Source organism: Pleurodeles waltl, chromosome 2_2 (assembly GCF_031143425.1).
Source record: "Pleurodeles waltl isolate 20211129_DDA chromosome 2_2, aPleWal1.hap1.20221129, whole genome shotgun sequence".
NCBI lineage: Eukaryota > Metazoa > Chordata > Amphibia > Caudata > Salamandridae > Pleurodeles > Pleurodeles waltl.
In genome coordinates, this window is record NC_090439.1 from 1,163,105,324 (window position 1) to 1,163,131,962 (window position 26,639).

The window sequence follows — 26,639 nt, forward strand, 5'->3', positions numbered from 1 at the left end:
TGACATATCCCTGAATCTCTATAGAAGTTGTTTCGCAACAACAGGAGCAGTCACTGAGATCATTGTCATTAAAGAGACCAAAACAGAGAGAGAGAGAGAGAGAGAGAGAGAGAGAGAGAGAGAATCATAGACACAAAAATTAACGGAGTGAAAGAATCAACAAGAGAATAAGACGGGCAGAGAAAGACATACAGAAACTGAAGCCGTATCTGGAAACTGGGCTGCTGTAATTAGGATTTATGAATAGCGGAGACATACTGTATGAATAGAGGAGAGGCACTGAACGAACTTGTTCACTAATTAAAAACAAGAAACTGTACTGTACATTTATCCCCTAATCAGGGCTTCAGAGCTTAATGTCTTGAGGGAAGCCACCAATTCTTTCCTTCTTCTGTGCCTCTCCAATCCAAAATCACTCTTTCTCATCTATCTTCTCTGTTTTATAGTCACCTGGCTGAATACAGTTACTTCCTTTCATTTGTAACATTACAGAAATGTGTTTCTCATTCACAGAATCAAAAGGACCTGAGGAACAGACCTTCAGCACCTCAGCACCAGAAAAGTCCTGTGCTGCATCACAAGAAAAATTATTGTGTCAGTGTGCAGAGCCTGAGCAAACGTCGACTCGAAGGCTGGCCCAGTATACAAATTGTGCAATTTATTCTGGGGAGAAACACTGACCTGGTGTGAGATAAAGCTTCATACAGAGCACATCTTTATGGACAGTTTGAAGATGCGTACCAGAGATAACCTGTACCATTATACAAAGTGAAAATGTTTTGCTAATGTATTTCTATATGTATCTGGTGAGAAACCATAATAGTGTACAGAGTCTGAGAAAAGTTCATTTCAGAGCTCACATCTCTACTCGTATCAGTTGATCCATAAGGAAACAGCCTTACGCAGGTGTACAAAGTGGGCCCCTTTGTTCATTCTAATGTAAAATCAGTTCAAACATGAAAGTATCTTCAAGGGACACAATACCAATGTACAAATAGCTTGACTCGCAGAACTTTCTGTTGAATTATCAGAGAATGTTTTCAAGAGAGAAGCTCTACCAATATGCAGATTATGGGGAAAGTTGCACTGAGGGATCTTCGCTGGACAGGCATGAGATACTTAAATGTGAGGCTAGGTCACACCAGTGTACAGAATGTGGGAAAAGCTTTACTGAGCCAAAGAAGCTGTTGACACATCAGAGAATCCATACTTGTGAGAAACGCTATCATTGCACAGAATGTGTGAAAAGCTTTTCTTTGAAAACTGGCCTTTTGGTACATCACAGAGTCCATACTGGTGAGAAACCCTATCAGTGTACAGAATGTGTGAAAAGCTTTTCTCAGAAAGCAAACCTTTTGGTCCATCACAGAATCCATACTGGTGAGAAACCCTATCAGTGTACAGAATGTGGGAACAGTTTCACTACAAAGAACACATTGTTGTCACACCAGGGTATCCATACTGGTGAGAAACCCTATCAGTGTACAGAATGTGGTAAAGGTTTCACTACAAAGAACACATTGTTGTCACACCAGCGTATCCATAGTGGTGAGAAACCCTATCAGTGTACAGAATGTGGGAAAGGTTTCACTACAAAGAACACATTGTTGTCACACCAGGGTATCCATACTGGTGAGAAACCCTATCAGTGTACAGAATGTGGTAAAGGTTTCACTACAAAGAACACATTGTTGTCACACCAGCGTATCCATAGTGGTGAGAAACCCTATCAGTGTACAGAATGTGGGAAAGGTTTCATTACAAAGAACACATTGTTGTCACACCAGCGTATCCATAGTGGTGAGAAACCCTATCAGTGTACAGAATGTGGGAAAGGTTTCACTACAAAGAACACATTGTTGTCACACCAGCGTATCCATAGTGGTGAGAAACCCTATCAGTGTACAGAATGTGGGAAAAGTTACACTGATAAGTGTGCACTGTTGTCGCACCAGAGTATCCATAGTGGTGAGAAACCCTATCAGTGTACAGAATGTGGGAAAAGTTACACTGTAAAGCGTGCACTGTTGTCACACCAGAGTATCCATACAGGTGTGAAACCCTATCAGTGTACAGAATGTGGTAAAGGTTTCACTACAAAGAACACATTGTTGTCACACCAGCGTATCCATAGTGGTGATAAACCCTATCAGTGTACAGAATGTGGGAAAAGTTACACTGATAAGTGTGCACTGTTGTCGCACCAGAGTATCCATAGTGGTGAGAAACCCTATCAGTGTACAGAATGTGGGAAAAGTTACACTGTAAAGCATTCACTTTTGTCACACCAGAGTATGCATACAGGTGTGAAACCCTATCAGTGTGCAGAATGTGGGAAAAGTTTCGCTCTTAAGGCATGTATATTAAGGCACCAAAGAACCCACACTGCTGAGAAACCCTACCTCTGCTCAGAATGTGAAAAAACCTTCCGTGAGAAGCGTGAGCTGATGGTGCATCAGAGAATCCATACTGGCGAGAAACCGTATCAGTGTACTGAATGTGGGAAAAGTTACACTGTAAAGCGTGCACTGTTGTCACACCAGAGTATCCATACAGGTGTGAAACCCTATCAGTGTACAGAATGTGGGAAAAGTTTCGCTCTTAAGGCATGTATATTAAGGCACCAAAGAACCCACACTGCTGAGAAACCCTACCTCTGTTCAGAATGTGAAAAAACCTTCCGTGAGAAGCGTGAGCTGATGGTGCATCAGAGAATCCATACTGGCGAGAAACCGTATCAGTGTACTGAATGTGGGAGAAGTTTCACTTCTAATTTAGTTATGTTAAGGCACCAAAGAATCCACACTGCCGAAAAACCCTTCCACTGTGAAGAATGTGGAAAAAACTTCAGTTTGAAGTACAGCCTAGTGGTACATCAGAGAATCCATACGGGTGAGAGACTGTATCAGTGTAGTGAATGTGGGAAAAGCTTTGTTAGGAGATGCAGTTTGTTGGTACATCAGAGAATCCATACTGGTGAGAAACCCTATCAGTGTACTAAATGTGGAAAAAGCTTCACTCTAACGTGCACCCTGATAAGACATCAGAGAACTCATACTGATGACACAATTAAGTGGTGAACAGAATTTGGGAAGTGTTTCAGTCTGAGTAGCACAGAGTTAAGACCTCAAATAATCCATTCAAGGGAGAAACTATAAAATGGACTGAATGTGGTGAAAGCTTCTCGCGTAGAAATGTCTGTTCCAGCATTGGAGGATTAATCCTCAGTAAATGCTGATTTAGTGTAGCAAATGTATGTATACCCTGAAATGTTAAATAAAATGTTAAAAAGTAAGTTATTCTACTCCCTTATAATTTCCTATGGTTCTCAACTTTCAGCTCTCTTTGCTTTGTTTTTCCACGATGCACAATGCTTAAAAAAGAGAATTACCGGAGCACAAACTGCGTATGTGCATAACGACGTGCACATAAGATGAGAAACATGCCCACATCTAACAATAATGGATCATTGGCTGACCCTTCAACTAAAAACATTGAGCGAGCTATAAACACACACAGAGAATTGTATATGAATGCATGTGTCTGTGTATATGTGTGTAGATAGATAGCTAGATAGACAGATTCCATTAAAACAAGGTTAAAGCTAAGTTATATTTGGTAAATCTTTATTTATTCTTTCTATACAAACTCAGATTAAACTCTACAAACATTCGAAATTCAAAATTTAGTGTAAATTTAGAATTTGTGCACCACCAGGTATAACTTACATTTCTAATTTACGCAACACCTTAAATTTAATATGAGTCATGCACCTCCGTACACAGTCTTGTTGCCTCACGTGCCACACTACAATAGGTTTAACTTGCCACTTTACCATGCACTGTTATGACAAATTATGTTGTGTAAGATGTAATAAGTGTTGTTATGAAGAGTATAATTTCGCATAGTATAAATGATGCAGTATTCAAGGGTAGAACTGGTGCATGTAGAAGGGGAGATGGAGGAAGACATACGGGGGGTAATTCTGACCGCCGCCCGCCAAAGTTACCCCGTCGAAAGACCGCGGGGTCATTTCGACTTTCCCGCTGGGCCGGCGGGCGACCGCCAAAAGATCGCCCGCCGGCCCAGCGGGAAAGGCCCTGCAACAATGAAGCCGGCTCCGAATGGAGCCGGCGGAGTTGCAGGGGTGCGACGGGTGCAGTGGCACCCGTCGCGATTTTCACTGTCTGCTAAGCAGACAGTGAAAATCTTTATGGGGCCCAGTTAGGGGGCAGTGCAGGGGCCCCCAGAGGCCCCACGACACCCGTTCCCGCCATCCTGTTTCTGGCGGTGAAAACCGCCAGAAACAGGCTGGCGGGAAGGGGGTCGGAATCCCCATGGCGGCGCTGAGGATTCCCCTAGCCGGAGGAAATCCAGCGGGAAACCGCCGGACCCGGCTGGGAGACCGCAGCTGTCAGAATGCCTTATGAAGCACCGCCAGCCTGTTGGCGGTGCTTCCGGCAAACTCCACCCTGGCGGTCACAGACCGCCATGGTTGGAATGAGGGCCACAGAGTCCAGGATACTCAAATGGACAGGTAAATACTCTGGGACAAAGAGGAGGAGAGCCTGATGTGGGAAACTGCAAAACTTTTATAGATAATGGGAGGGATTTAAAAAAAAGCAAAGTCTTTATATTTAATTCTGTGCATTTTTGTTTTTTCATCAAATATTAGAGAGTTGAAAGTCTTCCTTCCAGTCCATTGTGCAAGTAAGACCAGTGCCTAGATTTCGAACTTGGCAGAGAGGGTAAACCATCGCAAAGATGAAAGTGGGAACTGCATGTCCTTCTACAGTTGATCGTATCCCTTGACACTGACCCATGGGTGTTGGTGCGAAGAGATCCTTCACACGCGAAGTGTCTAAAGACGTTATACCACTGGGATGGGTAGTGGGCTCCCTTCCATTTTCAAGATACGTTTGGCTTCTGGACCCCTTAAAAGTATGGAGGATGTTTCTCCCATCATTGGTGGCAGACATCATTTGAATCCTAATCTGTACAGATTACATTATTGTTCTGGGTTTAATCCAGTAAGTATCCAGCCTGGTTTAAATTAACTGGATCTATAGTCACTGAGAATTCTTTTGCAAATGAACACAGTCAAATCAAACGTGAAGCTGATACATAGGTTTACAAAGAAGTGTACATTAAATTGGTAGTTTTGAAGGTACTTGGTTGTATTGATTTGGGTGTGTATAGCTGCCACTTTTACAGTGTCCTCTTTTGTGACATTTGCATGGTTTCAAGGTGCTTATGAGTGACATTCTATTGCTAAATATGTGGCACTCGAAGTGACACTTTCTCATGCGTAAAACCAAACAAAGAAGTCCGTAAAGTCGCAAAAATATTATTGAAGCATGGTGTTGTAGCGCATTTTACAACTTTTCCTTTCCGACTTCACGGTACCCAGCACAACTACTGCCCAGTTCTCTTTATCTCACAAGAAGTCTCAAAAGTGCTCGATGGGATACTGTTGAGCCCATCCTGGTTTTTAGGCACTAGGATGTGACCCAATGATGAAGCACATCTCTACCAGAGTGGGTGAGGCTCACCAATAAAAACAAGTAGGATTGCTGGTTTATTGTCACAAGGAGACGTAGCATGTGCAATCTCGATCCCTACCATCTAGGTCAGATTGTGGTAAGGTAGTAGGATACCTTTGGTGTGACTGATCCGACTAGGGAGGCCGTGTCCTACAAGCCTCGTTTGCAGTATCAGTTTTCCTCTCACCCTTTCCTGAACTGAACCACCTGGTTCTTTTGGACATTTGTAAGAGTATGACTCTTGTAACATCTCATGTTAACCAATAGATAGCTCAGGCAATCTCCCATGGTGGGGATGTATTCTTTAATAAAGTGATGGGAAGGTGGCACCTGCAGTCACTAAAATAAAGTGTCCGTGGCAATTCTGATGTTAATTCACTGTACACAACAGGTGACCTTTCGGAAGGAGCCATTGAAAGGAAGTGGATCAAATTATACTCCCAATGAAAATCTGAAATTTGCATTTAGTGATCTGTGGGCCAGATGTACAAAGCATTTTTCTGGTTGCAAATGGTCCTATTTGCAGAATGGGGCAGTTGGAGACCACAAAAAGTATTTTTGGATGTTCCAAATCCTATTTTGCGATTTGATAACCTATTACAAAATCGCAAAAAGGGTTAGTGATTCGGTATTAGGAAGGGGCGTCAAGGGCTGTAAAATAGAATTTAAAGAAATATAAGAGGTCTCTTTGGTCTGGGAATGGGTAATATCATTCATTGGTAATGTAATGTGTCTTTGACTAGTGCAGTCACGCCTTTAGCTTCTGTATACAAGTGCAGAATTCATGTGACAACTCTTGTATGGATGTAAAAGAAGAAACGTAAAGTTACTTTTAGTAGTCCTAACTCGTGACCAGTGTGTTTCAAACATGCAGTGAACAGTGAAAAAACTACCAAGGGGCATATTTATACTCCGTTTGCGCCGAATGTGCGTCAAACATTTTGACGCACAATCAGCGCAAATGTTGCCCCATATTTAAACCCTGACGCCCGAGGCCGCGCACGATAAAAATTCGCAGTGTGCGTCATTTTCTGGAAGCGGCAACCCGCCCTGCGTTAATGATATGCAGGGTAGGCGTTCCCGGGCAAAAATGACTCCCGGCCGGTAGGCGGAGCAAAAAATGACGCAAAGCCCGATGTGCGTCAAAATTTAACGCCTGGGTCAGGGCAGGAGTTAAAATGGGGCAAACACACCTGTATTTAATCAGAACACACAGAACAAACAACAGAGCAGCAGAGCAGCAACAGGGAGACATGGAGGTGATTTGTATCCAGCGTGCACATAGACGCAGAGCCCTGCAGCAACAACAGCAGCTACAACAACAACAGCAGGGACCCCAAAGGCAGTGCAGAAGGCAGGAGAGGATATTCCGCCCAAGAACAACCCTGCATGGCCTCAAGGAACACGACATCATCCAGAGGTACCGGTTGAACTGCTGCTGCTGAGAAATATTGAACAGCAGTTGGCCCCAACTTTAGTGACACCCCGCACCATCCCAACAGAAACAAAGCTGCTTGCCGTACTTTACCTGCTGGCAAGTGGCTCGTTTCAGAAAACTGGTGCCCTGGTTGGTGGAATATCACAACCATCCTTCTCCGCATTTCTGCCAAAAGTACTGGATGCCATCATTCGCTGACACCCCTCCACATCTGCTTCCCTAACACACTGCAGAAGCAGCAGGAAACTAAACAGGGGTTCTACGCCATCAGTGGTTTCCCACACGTCCTTGGTGCAATCGACTGCACACACGTACGCCTTGTGCCACCTGCTGCAACAGAACACCTCTACCGCAACATGAAGCACACACATTCAATCAACGTGCAGGCCATAGTCGGCCATAGTCGATCACCAAGGATTGATCAGCAACATTGTGGCTAAATATCCTGGGAGTGTACATGACGCATTCATCTTCCGTCACTCTACCATCAACCAACACTTCCAGGATGGACGGTATGGCAATGGACTACTTGTTGGTAAGTACAAAAATCCAACTTATATACACACTGCACAGCAACCCTCTAGGGCACACAACACATACACCACAATAGCAACACCTAGCCAGGAACACACTGAGGTCCTCACATCACTAGCCATTTTTCTTAAGTCACCATTGAACCTGTCACACATTGGAATTTACTGTACAGCTTAATGTGAAGACATTAATGAGTGTGGTAGCCTAAATGTCACCTTGCAAATTGTAAGTGTCACAATAACCTGTACATTAATACATTGCATAAGTCTTAAGGTATGGGATGTCCAGGGTACTTTCATATGAACGTGTTAACTACACTTTCATTTTTAACTCTGCATGGAACTATCATCTCACCCCCAGTGAAGACACACGGACACCTGTATCACAAGTCACAATGCTAGGGAGGGCACACTCTATTGCAATTCACAAAACATACTGCTGACAAACGGTTAGCTAACAAACACTTGCTCAGCCAAGGAAAAAACTCAATGCAAAAGTTTTAGCCTACAAGTATAGGTTGTCACATTAGTACACAAAAGAGTCACAGACAACACAAGACAACTACTGCGATCAAAGGTCTGTACAAGAGTGCCTCCTACATCTACATGATCCCATTCTGTGTTTTTCTTTCAGCTGATCAGGGTTATGGCATCCAGCCTTGGCTAATGACACCATTTGGGAACCCGACTACAGCTGCAGAGCGGGCATACGACGCCCATAAGAGGACACGCAGCATTGTTGAGCGGACCTTTGGGATCCTCAAGTCAAGGTTCCGCTGCCTTGACATCACTGGCGGTAGCCTACTATATTCCCCAGAGATGGTCTGTAGGATCATACTCACTTGTGCCATATTGCACAATATATGTGTAAAAAGGAACATTCCCCTCCTCGAACCAGACCCATAAAAAGTGTAAGTGACAATTGCACTACCTGTTTGGACTATAGATAATTGGATTACCGTGATAAATGTGGACACATTGTTGATAAGGAATACATCCTGGTATCCCATTCATCATATGAAATTAGCCATCAGCAATTACCCAAAGTATGTGTACAAATATGGGTAATGACCATTTTGAGCAATCATAACTATTACACTGTGAATGCCTTCTATACATCCAATAAGGGACATGTGTCATAGCTAACCCCAAATGTGTATCACTTAGCACCGTTTGGTCATGACAAAATTCCTTTCACAATTTGACAAATATAAGACATATTTTTCAAAATGCGTCATATTTCCACGCATAAAGCATGGGCGTAATAATTTTTTGACGCACAGGAGTGCACAGAATGCAGAGTCAAATAAAATTATATTAAAAATAATAAATTAATAAACTGCATTACATGGCCACCATATTTTCTATGGAGCGTCATATTTCCAAGCATACAGCATGGGCGTCATAATTTTTTGACGTACAGGAGTGCACAGAATGCAGAGTCAAAATTAATTTTCATATTTGCTTCTCATATTTGCCAGCCAATTACATTTCAACTGTAGAACTGTAAACTCAGCCTCACACAAATGTGGGGGAACAATGTCGAATATAATTTTGACTCTGCATTATGTGCACTGTTATGCGTCAAAAAATATGACGCACAATCTGTATGCGTGAAAATATGACGCATAACGGAAAAATAAAAACGGCAGCCATTTTATGCAGGAAGTGATGTAATAGGATATCCTGTTTACAGATTCTGTACTGTGAGTTTACTTTCACTTTCACTTTGCAGTCTCAGATTATTCTAGACTTTGTGGCTGTGTGGAAAGTGTTGTCCTGTGTTTTAGTGCTTTTGTATCCAGTGTACCTTCTATATTGTGCTTTTGTGATCATTGTCTTGTTGTCTAATATTGTCTGAGTCTGTTTTGTGTACTTTTGTCAAATCCAGTGTTTCTCTTTTTGTCTGTGGGAGTCTGTTCTGGGTAGTTTAAATTTGGGGTTAGTTGGGCTATTTTTCTTAAGTTTTCTTTTTTCTTCACTACTCTACCTTTCCCCATTTCCCCCTTTTCCTTTTTGTCTCAAATTTCCACCTCTGTTATTGTTAAGATGTCAGGTAGGCCACGGCTTGCCAGGATGGGTGAGGAGGAATTGGGGGGATTTATTTGGCTTGTTTGCCATTTCCTCCCACTCATGCTGGAGGCTGGGGGCCGTGTGATACAGGGTTATCACACAGAGGCACGTAAAGTCCGGTGGGGGAAGGTGCGCCATCACTTGGTCCGGGTCTACGGTAGCCTGAGGAATGACCATCAACTCAAGCACCGCTGGGCTGATTTGATATCCAGGGAGCAGGATCTGCTGGACCACCTGGGAATCAGGATTGGTGGCCATGTTGGTGAGTACAAATCAATTACATGTGAATAATTGAAAGCTGTGTGGGGACATGTGATGATTGTTACCCAATCTGCTAGATAAGTAGCTGACTGTGTGTAATGCTAGGGAAACCTACTGGGTAACTGTTGCACAATGTGTAGGAAGACAAATGCTAGCAGTCAGATAGCTCATGTTTTCTACACATACCGGATGCCTGTAGCTGTATGTAATGTAGTGTTGCCTTTGTGTCAGACAAGCGACACGTTAATGCCTCTAATTGAACTCTACAGGTCATAAATGCCAGTGTAAAATGGATGTTGAAACATCATACCTACATATGTAGACGCCATAGCTAGACAGAAATATGTAAAACCATCATGATGCTATAAATGAGTGGTGCCTTCACGTCAAATGAAGTTAGCTATGTTGTCCACACATATGTCACATGTGTGTCTGGTTGGTGTGTGTTGAAAATGACCACATAGCCTGTTTGAGTTTGAGGGGTAATGCAGTCCTCAAGTAACCAGCTTTTGGATGTCTCTCTGGGATGCACATGATGAGATGAATGCACCCCGATATTGTTGGGCCATACTAATGGAGGTGTATCTTTGACACCACATGACTGTCCTGGCCACTGCATGTGTGTAGTGGGGTGTGTAACTGTAGCAGGAGACTCATCCAATGTAAATGTTGATTTTGAAATCTTCCATGCAGTATGAGCATGTGTGAAAGTGTTTCATTACGCATGTCATATTCTCACATTGTCATTGTAACTGCAATTGTTTGTCAGTGCATGGAGTCTGAGTATATTCTTCCTTCCATGCTTTACAGGTGGACCTGCACCGTACACCGTGGGAGAGGTGGCTCATTTTGAGGCCCCCGACACCTACAGTGAGTGTTGCATGTGTGCTATTTTTATTGTTTGCTAGTGATGCATGATGGACTACTGTGTGTTCAACTGAATTCAAGGTTTGATGCGCTGCCTGTTAATTGGTATTGTTGCATTAGTGGGATTTCAAATATGACTTCAGTTTCAGTAGACCAATGCTTATCCATCTCTCAGATTTAGGGGCTGTAGGTCATTCCAGTCGGCCCGCTATGGGGAGTGGGATGAGTCATGTGGAATACACCGGTTAATGTAAGAGTTGCTCTGGGACTTGGCTTGGACTGAGTCTGCATTTCAGACTGACATTCTCCCAGATAGCTTCTGCAAAAGGCTTGTCTTAAATATGCAGCTTCCCTACTTGAGGATGGACTGAGTACACTGTAGGTTGGATCTTCCGGGGGCATGTACTTCCACAAGTTGAACTAGAAGTGTGTGGGAATAGAGTGCAATGGCCTAGGTGTTCATTCTACTCATGATCATGGGTGTTCTTGCTCCTCTGTGTGTGTGTGTCAAATTATGCCTCACTGGTAGTATGTGATGTTGGCCTAAGTCAGTGCATTTTGACATGTGTGGACCTTGGATAGGACAATTTTTGGCTGACTCCAAATTGCTGCTAGCCCTTCATTGGTGTTGTGTGTGGAGGCAAAATTTGTTGACCTTTCTATACACTCCTGGGTGTGCATTGAATCTGGGATTGTTGGTTGTTCTTCCCACCCCACCCTCAAAGACTGCCAAGTGATTGGGAATAGGGTACCTAGGATTGTAGCAACCAGTATGTTACACATACTTGTGACCTTTTGCAACTTTGTTTAGAACCTAGTGTACACATTCGGTTATGGCACATGAGTACAATATTTGCAAACAGCAATTTACAAATGGCATTGAGTGAGGGTTGTGATAGTTATCACATAGAGTGACATATGTAGACGAAGTCAGTATGCGGAAGAGGTTCAGCCATAATGTCAGCTGCATTAGCCATTATTTGGATTAGAAGTTTAGGCAGATGTCAACCATCATGTAGAGACATGGATATGCTAGGTGTGAGATGCCCTTTTGTATGCAGGCTTCACATGTACTTCCTCTGATACTTTCAATGAACTATGTTGTGACAATCGCTGTAACAAGTACAGTACAAGTAATGTGCAATTGACCCATTGTGCTATTCCACCCAATGCATTTCCAATGGTAAATAGTTGCCATATCTCTTCACAGCTGCAAACATGAGTGCCGCAGAGAGACACCAGTTTGAACGTCGTGCAATGCGATACCAGCACATCCTGCAGGTGCAGTCGGGGTTCAGGAGGATGGTCCACAAATACCAAGCCGATCGGGCCTCCGGGGCATGGTGGGCCTCACCACAGGGTGGCCCTACATTGCCCACAACAGCCACCACCACCACATCCACCAGGTCTCCCCAAGTGGCCCCAGCAACGGCGGGGACAGTTGACCCTGCCTCGTCAACACGACCTGGACCCAGCCATGTCCAACACGCAGGACAGTCCAGTGGGCATACACCGACTGCCACACCGTCCACCTCGGCCAGCACCCAGACTGCAGCAGCCCCTCCTGTAGACCCAGCGGCATTCCTGGCATTAAGTCGTAAAATGGACAAAGTGATTTCCAAGGTGGACAAGCTAAGCCAGGATGTGGCATATATCAAAAAAAGGGTGCGGTCCATCAGGCGGACCCTACGGAGGGCCAACCTCTAGGAATTTTCGCATATCTGACATTTACCCCTCCCCTCTCTCCTCTTTCCTTTTTGAACTGATAGTTGGGTTTTGGGGATTAGTGTTAGGTTAGTGTAAGTTGTTAGCTTAGTTAGTGTTAGGGAGGAGGGGTCCTTATTCTTTCTATTTTTCTTTTTTGTGTGGGTGGGTGGGGGTCAATGTTGGGATTCCTGTTTGTTTAAAAAAAAATAAAAAATAATACAAAAAAATACAAAAAAATATATGATTGTTTAGGATAGTATAGTATGTGTGTAGGTTAGTAAGTGTTGTCCTGCATGTGTCCTGTCTCATAATGGTGGGTGGGGGGTTGATGTTTAGATCGATTCGTTATATGTGTAGAGTAAGTTTAGCTTAGGTTAGTTAGGGACAGTTGTGGGTTAGGAGTAGGCAGGTTAGATTAGTGTAGGTATGACTTTTCCCTTAGTTGCCTCTAGTGTGAATACTTAGTAATAAACATATAGTTAACCCTTTGCATTATGCGTTAACTGCTACTTGATCATGGCCTTGACATCAGTGTAGGTGAATGTTTTTCTATGACATTTGTGTCCTATGCTGCACACCACAGAACATGGAGCTTTAACATGGCAGCTTCCCCTGTGCTAACTTGGTAAGTATCCACCATTTGGGAGACCCACCATTGGTCGTTTACATCAATCACCAAGGATTTGTGTTGATGAGTAGGTATTCTACATCACAAAGTGTGTTTCCATACTTGGTATTGTGGGTAATTTATTAGGTCGGACTGCAGTGTGATGTTCAGGGACATCTTTGTAGATGAGGTGTTGTTAACACTCTGGTCTTGTTGCCTTCATTGCTGACATAGATCAAGTGTGTAAAAATTCAGCATGACTTCCCTTCATGGGAGTATACTCAGAAAGGGAGAGTGATGCAGTGTTTATTTGTGTTTGCTTAGATAATGCTGCATAATTTTATGTTTTAGTATTGCATGGTGCTTACATTTCTCAGCCACCATTAGTTGACTTGAATTCCTATAGATGGAGCATTATTCTGTCCAACACAGCATGATTGTGTGTGGTTTGTCCCTTCATCAGTTATTTTCCTCAGGATGGTAAGGCTATGATGCAAACCTGGACACTGCACAGATGTATCAGACTACATGATGTCAGGACAGTTGTATTGACAAGCTACATGGTTGTCACACAGGAGTTATCTACTGCACAGTTGATGTGTCAAATAACACAGAGACATATTAGGTGTGCAAGTGCTATTTATTGATAGGTGCTGTAGTGCTAAATGTCCATTGTCCATGTTTGCTGAGTCCGTTCTGGTGCATTCTTACATGGTGATTCTACAGAAGGTGTGTGGATGATGCTCCTGACATGATGGGGTGATGTCACAGACAGTGCAGAGGGACAGGATTTGCCGAATAGTAGGAGAGACATTCACTGGCAATGGTGACAAGTCATATAGTGGTTAGCAGAACAGTCATTGAGTGTAGTTGTAGTGAGACTGGCATTTGACAAAACGTAGGACCTTGGTCAAAGTAGGCCATGGTGCAGGGACTAGTGCTTCCGAGTACTCTTCCGTGAGAATGTGATCTGTTCCATGTCTTCTTCTTCTGATGTGTGTGTTGCCTGGTTTGTCCTTGTTGTTGTTGGTTGTGAAGAGGCAACACACACCTCAGTGTTAGAAGACATGGAGTCAGACATCCCGGGGGCTGCTCCCTGTGAAGTTCTTAAGGGCAGTACTGCTGCAAGGAGGGCCTGCTGGTTTTTGAGAATAGCAGCCACATCACGATGGTAGGCAGCCAGGTCGGCCCTGAGGGGTTCAATGTTGCATTCGTGCACGCGTTGACAGGATTGCAGTTGTAGGTGTTGGGTCAACTGTATTACAGCTGTGCTGATTTCCTTCTGTGTTTTCTGCAGTTCCTGCAAGATAGATGTTAGGGCTTGCATAGCAGCTGCCTGATCTGCAAATGACGTCATGCACGAACGCACCCCATCAAGGCTGGCTGCCAAAGTTTGCATCCCCACCCGCACCTCCTTGGCCAGCTCCCACTGTACACCAACTACGGTTCTTTCAAAGCTGGTGCCAGTGTCGTCAGAGTCCTCAGCTGTATTGGAGCTGGCAGGTCTTACAATTGGGGTGGTGGGTGGTTCTTCTGTGATGGCTGCTTCTTGTGTGCTCCTCCTTGTGACTGAAGGTTGGGTCTGGAGGGTTTCAAGGACCTTTTGGATGGTCTCCTGGGTAATGTTTATGGGCTCGTCATCCATGTCATCAGGGAAATCAGGGACAGGCATATCGGCAGGAGATCCATGTTCCTCTGCAATGAAACAGTGTACAATTAGTGTGTCTGTGTTGTGACAAATTTGCCATAACATGCAAGCCTTTTGATGACTTCACAGTGCCCTGGTTTGTTGTTGGTATCTGCTGTCCTTCATATGGGCATTGTAATAGGCCTATGGCCCACCTGTGTGTCACATTTATTATATAGAGTTATCAGACTTGTCTGCCTAATGGCCTCGAGATGTTACTTTGTACCAATTAGGGAATAGCCATCTTTTTGTCCTACTCGACCCTCCGTGTATAACTATTCTTATGGTGAGACCTTTCACTGGCTGTGGGTGTTGTGATTGCCCTGGCAGCACACTTGCCTCTCAAGACCTGCCCCTAAATCTTTTTATTCACATTGACCTATTTGTAATTGTTCTGTGGCATATCCTATGCATGGCTATGTTACGATGTGATATGGATGTTGACATTGTTAATGTTTCCAGCTGATGTTGGGTAATGTGTGTTTAATTGGATTGCCCTGTTTAACGTATCAATGTCCTATTTGGTCCTCTGACTGTGCAGGTGTGTTTCAGTGACCAGTTGCATGTGTCCCCTCCTCAATGTTGTTGTCAGAGCAGTATGACATTAGTGATGTTGCCTTGTTAGCCAGGCACGTGAGGGACCCTGACGTATGCAGCATGTGTGTGTCCTTAGTGCTGTGTGGCTCCTATTGCTGGTTACTTTGGCTGATGTATGTGTCCACTATGGGCACTGACATTTGAGTGTACTGGTGCCTTTTTCTCATTTCTGGAAATAGTTGCAGATGTCATCCTCACCCCCTAATTTAGGTATGTATGTTCCATGGGGAGGTTACTGCTATTGGCTACTATAGCTGCACAGAGATCAGAGGTGTTAGTGTCAACTGTTGTTGCAGTTACATTGCAGTTGTTGTTTTGGCTACTGGATTACTGATAGGGACCTAGTTGATGTAGGATATATTTTGACTGACAAGTGCCATGATGTAAGTTTGACGTAGTGGCCTTCCCACCTGTCGCAGCTTTCCCTTAGCTCCATTGTTGTCATGACAGCATGCCCCCATGGGACTGTTGTTGGTGTAGTGTTATGTCGTGCCCCAGCTTCTGTCTGTGCTGGGCATGCCCCCCTGCTGTGCCCCTTTACCCATGCCACTCCTTATATATGCTGACTTACATGCATTGTGTAGTAGGTATTCCCCCCCCTGCTTACTGTCCCCATTATTGCATTTTAATTCCCCATGCAACTTACCCTGCATGTGCGTTGTCTCGTGGTAGTCTGCGCTGTCCTGTTCTTGAATCCCTGTGATGATCTCCTCAGGGATGACGGCTGCGACCATCTCCTCCATGTGGTCCAGGGCCTCCTGGTGTGCTGGACTCCCACCTCCAGTCTGCAGTGCTGCCTTCCTGTTCCTGGCCATTTTTTCCTTTGTCCTACGTTTGCAGTCATGCCAGCGTTTCTTACACTCGGTGACTGTCCTGCGTACTTCAGCCACACTGTTGATCTTGTCAACAATTTGTTGCCATATGGCCTCTCTCCTGCTGATTGGCAACTTAGAGGTGATGAACAGTTGGTGCTGGTGTTCCGTCACCTCTTTAACCAGGATTTCCTGCTCCTCTGCACTGAAGCGACACTTTCTTTTTTTTCTATAAATGTCCTGGTTCCTGTATGGATCATCCTGGCTGGTTCCTGGTCTGCTGTCATCTTCCTGGGGTCTGTAGTGGCATCTGGGATCCATTTTGGCTCTCCTCTGCTGAAAGGGCAGTGTTCGCGGGTAAATTTGACGCTATTGCGTCAAAAAAAACTGCGCTTTCCGGGTTGCGCTGTCGTAAATCGACCCACAGTCATTTACGTTGCGTTAACGTTGTTTTCCTTTACGACTTGACGCCGCTGTGCGTAAAAAAAAAATGACTCCCACCTGTTGGTTGCGCCGCCGTGCGTCAAGGTATAAATTTGATGCCCGCACAGCGCATCGAAATGGCGTTAGCCGGCATTAAATTTTTTGACGCAAAACTGCGCCGGCGCAGCTTTGCGTCAAAAAGTATAAATATGGCCCCAAGTTTTTAAACAAACTTCATGTAAATCCCATTCTACAATGTCCAGCATGTATCTGTATTACTGCAGCGAGCTCACATCTTAAGGATGTGCTGAGGACAGAGGGGGCAGAGCGCGATGTGGCCTGTCACTGGTGAAGGCAGATAGGTGACCTGTCAGTGGGGCAGTGAGAGGTGGCCTGTCGCTAGTGGAGAGCGGGATGTGGCCTGTCACTGGTGAAGGCAGATAGGTGACCTGTCAATGGGACAGTGAGAGGTGCCCTGTCATTGGGGCAGTGAGAGAGGTGGCCTCTCACTGATACGCAGAGAAGTGATCTGTCACTGGGGCAGAGAGACCTGTTCTGTAACTTCTGGAGAGTGAGGTGGCCTGCCACTTGAGCAGAGTGAGGGGTGGGATGTCACTGGGATAGGGAGATGGCATGTCACTGGTGGAGAGAGGTACCCTGGGCTTGTGGCAGAGGGAGGTAGGTAGCCTCTCTCTAGGGCAGAGACATAAGTGACCTTCCACTGTTGCAGAGGCACAGTTGTCTATCATCGGTATCCTCGAGTGCCTTGAAGCACATAACTTTATTTAGTCAGAGGAGTGCCCCTCTGTTGTGCCAGTTTCCCCCCCCTGATCTGCACTTTAGACTGTCATGATAAAGATGGGAGCATTATGATGGGGTACTGTTTGGGGAGGGGGGGGGTTGCACGTCCTCGTGTGGGGAGCAGGTGGGTGCTGGGAGCTGGTGTCCTGGTACAGCCTGGTGAGAACACACATCTGGAACAACCAGAGGCGGAGAACCCAGTGTGGCTCCGCTCACTGCCTGCCAGTGCACTGCATAGCTGGTGCACTGCACACTGCCTTGTGTCACTGTGAAGGTCAGTGCAGTGCACGCCTCTGCACAGCACTGTTATTGTTAACTGACCAATACAGTGCACAGCTGGCAACTAGTCATTTATAATATCTGCAGTGGTTTCTTTACCTGCAGCGCACTGCACGCTGGAATAATTAGACCAATACTCATTTGTTGAAAATTAAATATTATTCCAGAGAGCAAAATGGTTTCATGAAATAATAATTTGTCATACCATCACTTAGCGTAAAAGGCCAATTATTAGGACAGGGTTGCAAAACAGTTAATCAACCTTAGCACAGCATTAACATGATGCAAAAACTTCTTTAGTACATAATTACGTTCTTCACCGAACCATTCTCACTTCTCACCAAACGTTTGTAGGAGGCTGGACTGGCTTGTAGTGAGTACCAAGGGGTACTTGCACCAGGCCCAGTTATCCCTTATTAGTTTATAGGGTGTCTAGCAGCATAGGCTAATAGATAATGGTAGCTTAGCAGAGCATCTTAGGCTGAACTAGGAGACGAGTGAAGCTCCTACAGTACCACAAGTGTCACTTGCACAATATCATAAGAAAACACAATACACAGATATACTAAAAATAAAGGTACTTTATTTTTATGACAATATGCCAAAGTATCTCAGAGTGTACCCTCAGTATGAGGATAGCAAATATACACAAGATATATGTACACAATACCAAAAATATGCAGTATAGTCTTAGAAAACAGTGCAAACAATGTATAGTTACAATAGGATGCAATGGGGACACATAGGGATAGGGGCAACACAAACCATATACTCCAAAAGTGGAATGCGAACCACGAATGGACCCCAAACCTATGTGACCTTGTAGAGGGTCGCTGGGACTATTATAAAATAGTAAGGGTTAGAAAAATAGCCAACCCAAAGAACCTGAAAAGTGAGTGCAAAGTGCACTAAAGTTGCCCAAAGGACAAAGAAGTTGTGATAGAGGAATTCTGCAGGAAAGACACAAACCAGCAATGCAACAACGATGGATTTCCAGTCGAGGGTACCTGTGGAACAAGGGGACCATGTCCAAAAGTCACAAGCAAGTCGGAGATGGGCAGATGCCGAAGAAATGCCAATGGTGGGTGCAAAGAAGCTGCTACTGGACAGTAGAAGCTTAGGATTCTGCAGGAACGACAAGGGCTAGAGACTTCCCCTTTGGAGGATGGATCCACCACGCCGTGGAGAGTCGTGCAGAAGTATTTTCCTGTGGAAATACAGCCAACAAGCCTTGCTAGCTGCAAATCGTGCGGTAAGGATTTTTGGATGCTGCTGTGGCCCAGGAGGGACCAGGATGTCGCCAATTGCGTCTGGGGACAGAGGGGACGTCGAGCAAGAAAAGGAGCCCTCTCAGCAGCAGGTAGCACCCGCAGAAGTGCCAAAAACAGGCACTACGAGGATGCGTGAAACGGTGCTCACCCGAAGTTGCACAAAAGAGTCCCACGCCGCCGGAGGACAACTTAGAAAGTCGTGCAATGCAGGTTAGAGTGCCGTGGACCCAGGCTGGGCTGTGCACAAAGGATTGCCGCCGGAAGTGCACGGAAGCTGGAGTAGCTGCAAAAGTCGTGGTTCCCAGCAATGCAGTCTGGCGTGGGGAGGCAAGGACTTACCTCCACCAAACTTGGACTGAAGAGTCACTGGACTGTGGGAGTCACTTGGACAGAGTTGCTGGAATCAAGGGACCTCGCTCGTCGTGCTGAGAGGAGACCCAGAGTACCGGTAATGCAGTTCTTTGGTGCCTGCGGTTGCAAGGGGAAGATTCAGTCGACCCACTGGAGATTTCTTCAGAGCTTCTAGTGCAGAGAGGAGGCAGACTACCCCCACAGCATGCACCACCAGGAAAACAGTCGAGAAGGCGGCAGGATCAGCGTTACAGAGTTGCAGTAGTCGTCTTTGCTACTTTGTTGCAGTTTTGCAGGCTTCCAGCGCGGTCAGCAGTCGATTCCCTGGCAGAAGGTGAAGAGAGATTTGCAGAGGAACTCTGATGAGCTCTTGCATTCGTTATCTAAGGAATCCCAAGAGACAGAGACCCTAAATAGCCAGAAAAGAGGGTTTGGCTACCTAGGAGAGAGGATAGGCTAGCAACACCTGAAGGAGCCTATCAGAAGGAGTCTCTGACGTCACCTGGTGGCACTGGCCACTCAGAGCAGTCCAGTGTATCAGCAGCACCTCTGTTTCCAAGATGGCAGAGGTCTGGAGCACACTGGAGGAGCTCTGGACACCTCCCAGGGGAGGTGCAGGTCAGGGGAGTGGTCACTCCCCTTTCCTTTGTCCAGTTTCGCGCCAGAGCAGGGCTAAGGGGTCCCTGAACCGGTGTAGACTGGCTTATGCAGAAATGGGCACCAAATGTGCCCATGAAAGCATTTCCAGAGGCTGGGGGAGGCTACTCCTCCCCTGCCTTCACACCATTTTCCAAAGGGAGAGGGTGTAACACCCTCTCTCAGAGGAAGTCCTTTGTGTCTGCCATCCTGGGACAAGCCTGGCTGGACCCCAGGAGGGCAGAAACCTGTCTGAGGGGTTGGCAGCAGCAGCAGCTGCAGTGAAACCCCTGAAAAGGCAGTTTGGCAGTACCCGGGTCTGAGCTACAGACCCGTGGGGTCATGGGATTGTACCAACAATGCCAGGATGGCATAGAGGGGGCAATTCCATGATCTTAGACATGTTACATGGCCATATTCGGAGTTACCATTGTGAAGCTACACATAGGTAGTGACCTATGTGTAGTGCACGCGTGTAATGGTGTTCCCGCACTCACAAAGTCCGGGGAATTTGCCCTGAACGATGTGGGAGCACTCTGGCTAGTGCCAGGGTGCCCACACACTAAGTAACTTAGCACCCCACCTTTACTAAGTAAAGGTTAGACATATAGGTGACTTATAAGTTACATAAGTGCAGTGAAAATGGCTGTGAAATAATGTGTGCATTATTTCACTCAGGCTGCAGTGGCAGGCCTGTGTAAGAATTGTCAGAGCTCCCTATGGGTGGCAAAAGAAATTCTGCAGCCCATAGGGATCTCCTGGAACCCCAATACCCTGGGTACCTCAGTACCATATACTAGAGAATTATAAGGGTGTTCCAGTATGCCAATGTGAATTGGTAAAATTGGTCACTAGCCTGTTAGTGACAATTTGGAAAGAAATGAGAGAGCATAACCACTGAGGTTCTGGATAGCAGAGCCTCAGTGAGACAGTTAGTCATATACACAGGTAACACAGTCAGGCACACTTATGAGCACTGGGGCCCTGGCTGGCAGGGTCCCAGTGACACATACAACTAAAACAACATATATACAGTGAAAAATGGGGGTAACATGCCAGGCAAGATGGTACTTTCCTACAACATTTCACCCCAACTCCCCATTCCTTGCTTCATTCTTCCCCCTGCCACTCCCTGACCTCTTTCCATTCCCCAATCTCTCTCTGTCTCTCACTTCCCGTACCAAATATCCTCTAATGAGACCTCTTTGTCCTGTTCCAAGAATCCTGCACACTGTGTTCCTTCGCCTGTGCTCCCTTCATCGCCCTGCGGGGTGGATTTGCCCCTTGTGACTCTCCATTCAGGAAAAACCCATTTTACTGGCCCCCATCCTCTGCCTGCCGCAATCCAAGGCCTTCAGTGATTAGCTCCACTACACCAGATCTTCCTGTTCCACATCTTAGTCACCACATCCCTCATCTCCATCATATAATAAGCATCGCCCATCTGTGAAAGATGTACCCCATCGTTCCTGAAAAGACACCACTCTTCCTCCTTTATGCTTCTGTGGGATATCACCTAATGTCTCTGGTCTTGCAAAACAACCTCATCGCTCTGTTGAGCTTTTTCCGAGCCTTGTCAGTGGCTGCGGGTTCCATCACACCACTCCATTGTCTGTGAGGCACATATTCTGTCCATTCCAAACATGTCCCCGAAAAATTCCTTTTGATCCACATGTTGCAGCAAAATCAACCCCGACAACTGGACTAAATCTTTCTGCCCCAAGTGCACTAGGAGCATACCCGGGCAACCTCTCTATGGGACCAGCTACGTCAACAACGGCAATAAATTGTCCCAGCGCACGCCAACGTTTCACCACCATAGCACCTCATGCTTGCTGCTGAGCAGACCCAGCTCGGTCCATAAATTTGCTTGTCCCCATACTTCACTGCCCAATGAGCAAAAGAGTATCCAACTATCCATGTGACCATCTTACTCCTCCCAGGACCAATAACTCGTGCTGCGATAAAGAAGGCGTTAATGTTGACCATACCTCGCCTTTTGCACAGAAATCTCTAATTTTCACATGTAGTGCTCACAGCACATTGATCTCCACCTGCCTATCTATTAGACATGGCTCCATTTCTACCCCAAACATGGCGCTGCAGTTGCTGCCCTAATCCTAAGTTAATGTGTTCCAAAGCTGGCCATATTCCTCCCCACCTTACGTGAAGCCATGCACAACACAGTCACAGCCGAAACCCTAACTCCAGTAACCCTAACTCCCTGTTCATGACAGAATATGGCCTCCTGCCTATGCCCTGGCAACACCATTAACCTATGCCACTCAATCTTTGAGCACGCCTCAAAACTGCTCCCCCCCTTTCCTGGAACCATACCCACTTGCCCCTCCCTGTCTGATCCGTCTTGTATCTTCTTAGCCAAATTCCTATTCAGCCCTATTTTAAACAGATCTCTCCATGCAGTACCCCTCTGCCCCGTGCAGACCACAACTATTCAGACACTCAAAACACACCAGAAAGCATCCAAATCATGCATACCCGGAAAACAGCCACTTCAAAACCATCCGAATAACAATCAGATGACATCGTGAGAAGGCCCCACAGCAGTATAAACGTAATAGCCTTGAGTAATGTGGGCCTCCCTACACCCGCTCCCTGTCCCGCACTTTCAGGACCCTCCACAAAACCCCATCCCTGGTTGGGTTAGAACGCCATTGCTATGTCCAATAAAAAGAAACGCCAGTCAGCTTTCCCACAAGTGTCAGTTAACGCCATACAAAACGTAAGAGTCTCCCTTCAATCTCACTGTGGTCATCGTACTCTGAGGGGGACCATCCGATTCCCCAAATTCTGTAAATGACAGCCGTTAGCTCCTCCGGGTAGACTCAGCTAAAGACCTCTCAACCAGCCCAATCACTCCCACTCCCTCCCATTCCCAAATGTCTGCAGGCAAGGGTGTCTTGTTGTCCTCTGCTCCTGGAGCCAATCTGCAGGACCGGTGCAGCTGAGAACAAGATAATGAGTCTCCTATATCATTGTTAACCCTGGCACGTTTAGCCCGGAAAACAATGTTGAAATGCAAAGAACCCAGCATAAACTGTCTCAACAATCAATGAACTCTGAGATCCCTTGCCCTCTGTCTTTTCACCAAGTCCACCACCGTCATGTGGCCCACATTGAACATCATTGTCCTTTTCGCACCATCCTACACTTTCAAGGCCACCAACAACAGGAAAAAATCCAGAAAGGCAATTCTCTGTTCCTGATGCAACCAGTGAGGCAGCCACTTCTCAGCACACCACCTTCTGTCCCAGAAAAGACCAAGACCATGTGCCCCTGCCACATCCGAAACCATTTGTACCTGCCACACCGTATTCTCCATATAGAAACAGCATTGACACCCCCGTCATACAAAACAGTCTTCCAAATAGATAAGTCAGCTCTCACTGCCATTAAAGGTCTGTGCTGTGGCAAAACTGCCCCTGATATCGTCATTCCCAATTGTCTGCAAAACATAGGACCCTCCCTCACCACTCTGCACGCAAAAGAACCGTAACAACTTCTGCACCGTCCTTAACTCAGTTCTCAGTTCCCCAATCACCTCAAATTGTCACAGAGTCCTGAGGCAATATCCGGAGTCCGCACTGCCCAGAAACAAAAAATCATCCAAGTAATGGGATACCACACAATGCCCACTCCTCTTCATAAACATATACTGCAAAAGGGTGCTGAAGGCCTCAAAGCATACAAAATGCCACAGCCCATGGGCAAAACCCTGCCCATATAGTTGGCACCTCCAAATTGCATGCCTAACAATGGAAACTCATCTGGGTGTATAGGCAATGGACAAAAAGCAGATTTGATGTCACATTTCACTGACTCTACCCTTTCACCACACTGCCTCAAGGGGCGGCTCCTCCATTTGGGCGGAGGAGCGTCACCCTCCCCCCCACCCGCAGCAGCAGCTGCTGCCAAACTTCTACAATACAACAATAATAAACTGTGTTTATTGTAGAAGGGGCAGGGCCACAGGCTGTGACGAGCAAAGGAGGGAGTGCTCAGCATTCCCCCTCTGTATGCATGTATGTTCGGCCGGCCGTCTCAGTCCGGCTAAACTTACATGTGCACTAAGCATTGCCGAGTTGGAGAGAGCAGTCAGCCTCTCCCAGTCTGCCTAGGAGCGCCCTGGCTGGGCACTCCGACCAATCTGAACACTGCTGTCATGTTGCCAGCAGCATGACAGCAGCGTTCAGATTGGCCGCAGGGAAGGCTGAGGGTCTGTGCCTGCAGCAAAGGAAGGGGGAGCTGCACGATGGTGGTGGCGGCGAAGGCGCATTCAGGTATGGTTTTTATTTTTTGAATTGTTAATTTGTTTTCACTGCCACCCCTAACCGGCGCGCTGCTCCGCCCCGCCATGCGCCGTGAGCCGCTGCTGACTGCCTCACCAATCAAATGGAGTCATCTACTGACAGATATACCACTTTAGTGTCTTACGCAGAAATGAAATCATTGACTGAAACTCCCTCTGGCCACAACAAATGGTGAATAATTCTGAACTCCCCCTTTTAGGCACCACCCCCGGCGAGGATTCTATCAAGTCACTTAAGGGCCAATCAGAAAATGGGCCTACAATTCTCCCTTCTGCAGCATCCTTCCTTAACTTCGCAGCCATCACCTCCGGAGCTTCCTTTGCTGATTGTAAATAGTCTGCCCAGCTACGTCCTCTAGGACCCTGGTAACCAACCCAAAAACCCACCTGGTAGACAGCAAGCCATGTGTCCCTGGGAGTAGACCCGCCACCTTAATGAAGCGTAGGAGCCCTTTGGCCCAGCCGGACCCTCATGTCCCCTTCCTCTGGCTGCCTTCCACTGTTCAGCAGGGCTGGCCATGGTGAAGTGTCAGGTAATGGGGTGCCTCCCCCTACATTTAGAATACTCCTGCTTAAACTCGCATGGGGTCTGGAGAAAAAAACCCTTGTTGAAATTCCAACACGCCCCAACATTGGTACCTGCTGGCTTTGGCACATATCCTGCCTGCTGCTGGATGGGATGGGGTTGAAAGGGCCGGTATTTTATCGTAGGTCAACCTCCCCCAGGGCATGTCTGGATTGAGACTCAGTCGCATCCTGAAATCGTCATCGCAGATGAGCCACGCATAGCCCCAAAATGCACATGTGCCTTCCTGATGAGATCCATGTACTTAAACAGCATAATGGCCCTGTCCATGTGTTTCTCACAATAAACGCTGGCTTAAATTAAGAAGGCCGGCGTCCAGTTCATATTAATGGGCACTCGAGGTCTCCTTGTCAGTTCCTACTCTTCCCCCTTGGACCCTTCTTTAGCTTGGATGTCTCTGTGTAATAGTTCAAACACATCCACATACTCATGCTTTCAAATCCTGTTCTTAGTCTTATCGGAAACATGGGACCCCAGGGGCATTGCTAAACCCATGCGAGGAAGCCTTTTCTGATGTGTCCCATCCTCCTTGGTCTTGTCACTCCATGTGTTGTCTGTCCCCTTCAGGACATCTGTCTAAACTCTTTTCCCTTCCTTAGCGATCCCTTGCTCGTCAGCTGTCATCTTTACCTGCATTGCCTCCTTAACATTCACCCCCACACCTTCAATGACCCCATTCCCAACCCCGCCGACTTATAGGCCTGTGCCCCATTTCCATCCTCCTTCGCTCCCTAGAGTGACCCTCGGTACATCCCTCTGTCCTTGTGACGTCCGCTGCTTGCCCGAGCCTGCTTTCCAGTGGTGTTTCCATTGTCCGCACTTGACCTTTGAAAGACACCAACTGCTTCCCCTCTCCCTGGTTGTCGCATCTCCGGCACACCGACTTCTTCCTCATCACGCTGCTCAACTTCCTTCCACTTTTCGCTGTCTTCATCACAGTCCAACATCAAATGATCCTCACCGGCGCCCTCCTCACAGACTACTCGAAAAGCGCCACTCTTTCTCTCAGGCATGGCTCTCACCAACATGGATATAATTCCAGGTTGGTGCCACGTGACCGAGCCCACGGTGTAGGGAGGGCCGCTTCAGACCACCCCACCTCTTCAGGCCTACATCCAGGGGCCGTTGTGTGCCCAGTGGGCATTGCCACCTGCTGGTGTCATAGCTCCATCACCCATTAGCTGCACCAACCTGAGGGGACCATTGCACCACTGGGCCCTCGAGGCGCACCAGCTCCCGTGGTCCCTGCCGTTCTCGCACCCACAGTCAGAGTCCTCTCTCCCCTTGCCCCTCAAGCCTATCCCCCAATCGCTTCACCCCTGCACCTTTTGCCTTATGGCAGAGGGGGCCCTGTTCTGTCGCCGCCTCCAGGGCCCACTATAGTGGCTGCCACGCCACCAACCACGGAGCGTGTCAGGCGGCTCATCCCCACCCACGCCTTCTCACCCTATCTCCGGTGGCGCTTAGGAGTAAGGAAGAGGCTGGACCCGCCTCCCCTGACCACTTTGTACTACACCGAACACCTGCCCCTTCCCCTAAACCCTAACTATCCCTGTCCGGCCTGCTCCCTCGCAAAGCTCCCCAGGGAAAAAATTGTCAGAGACTGTCGGTTCTCCTAGGTCCCTCAACTGGCTAAAAACATGGGACGGTCTGAAGGTGACACATGGGACAGCAGGCTACATGGCAGCGAGTCTATGCATAGTCAGCACAGCTACTGCACAGTGCAATGAATGTGCTGTGTGTGTGCAGTGTAATGTGGGTTAACACAGCAGAGCTACCTGAAGTAAGACAAAAGAAGGGACCCTTACACATATCTATTAACTTTCCTTCAGTCTTG

General features: G+C 46.6%; 1 pseudogene; it reads left to right on the forward strand.

The window, feature by feature from the left end:
- Positions 1-520: 520 nt before the first annotated feature.
- The window catches only part of LOC138278884 (zinc finger protein 850-like), a 126,530-nt pseudogene continuing 100,411 nt past the window's right edge, over positions 521-26,639 (forward strand).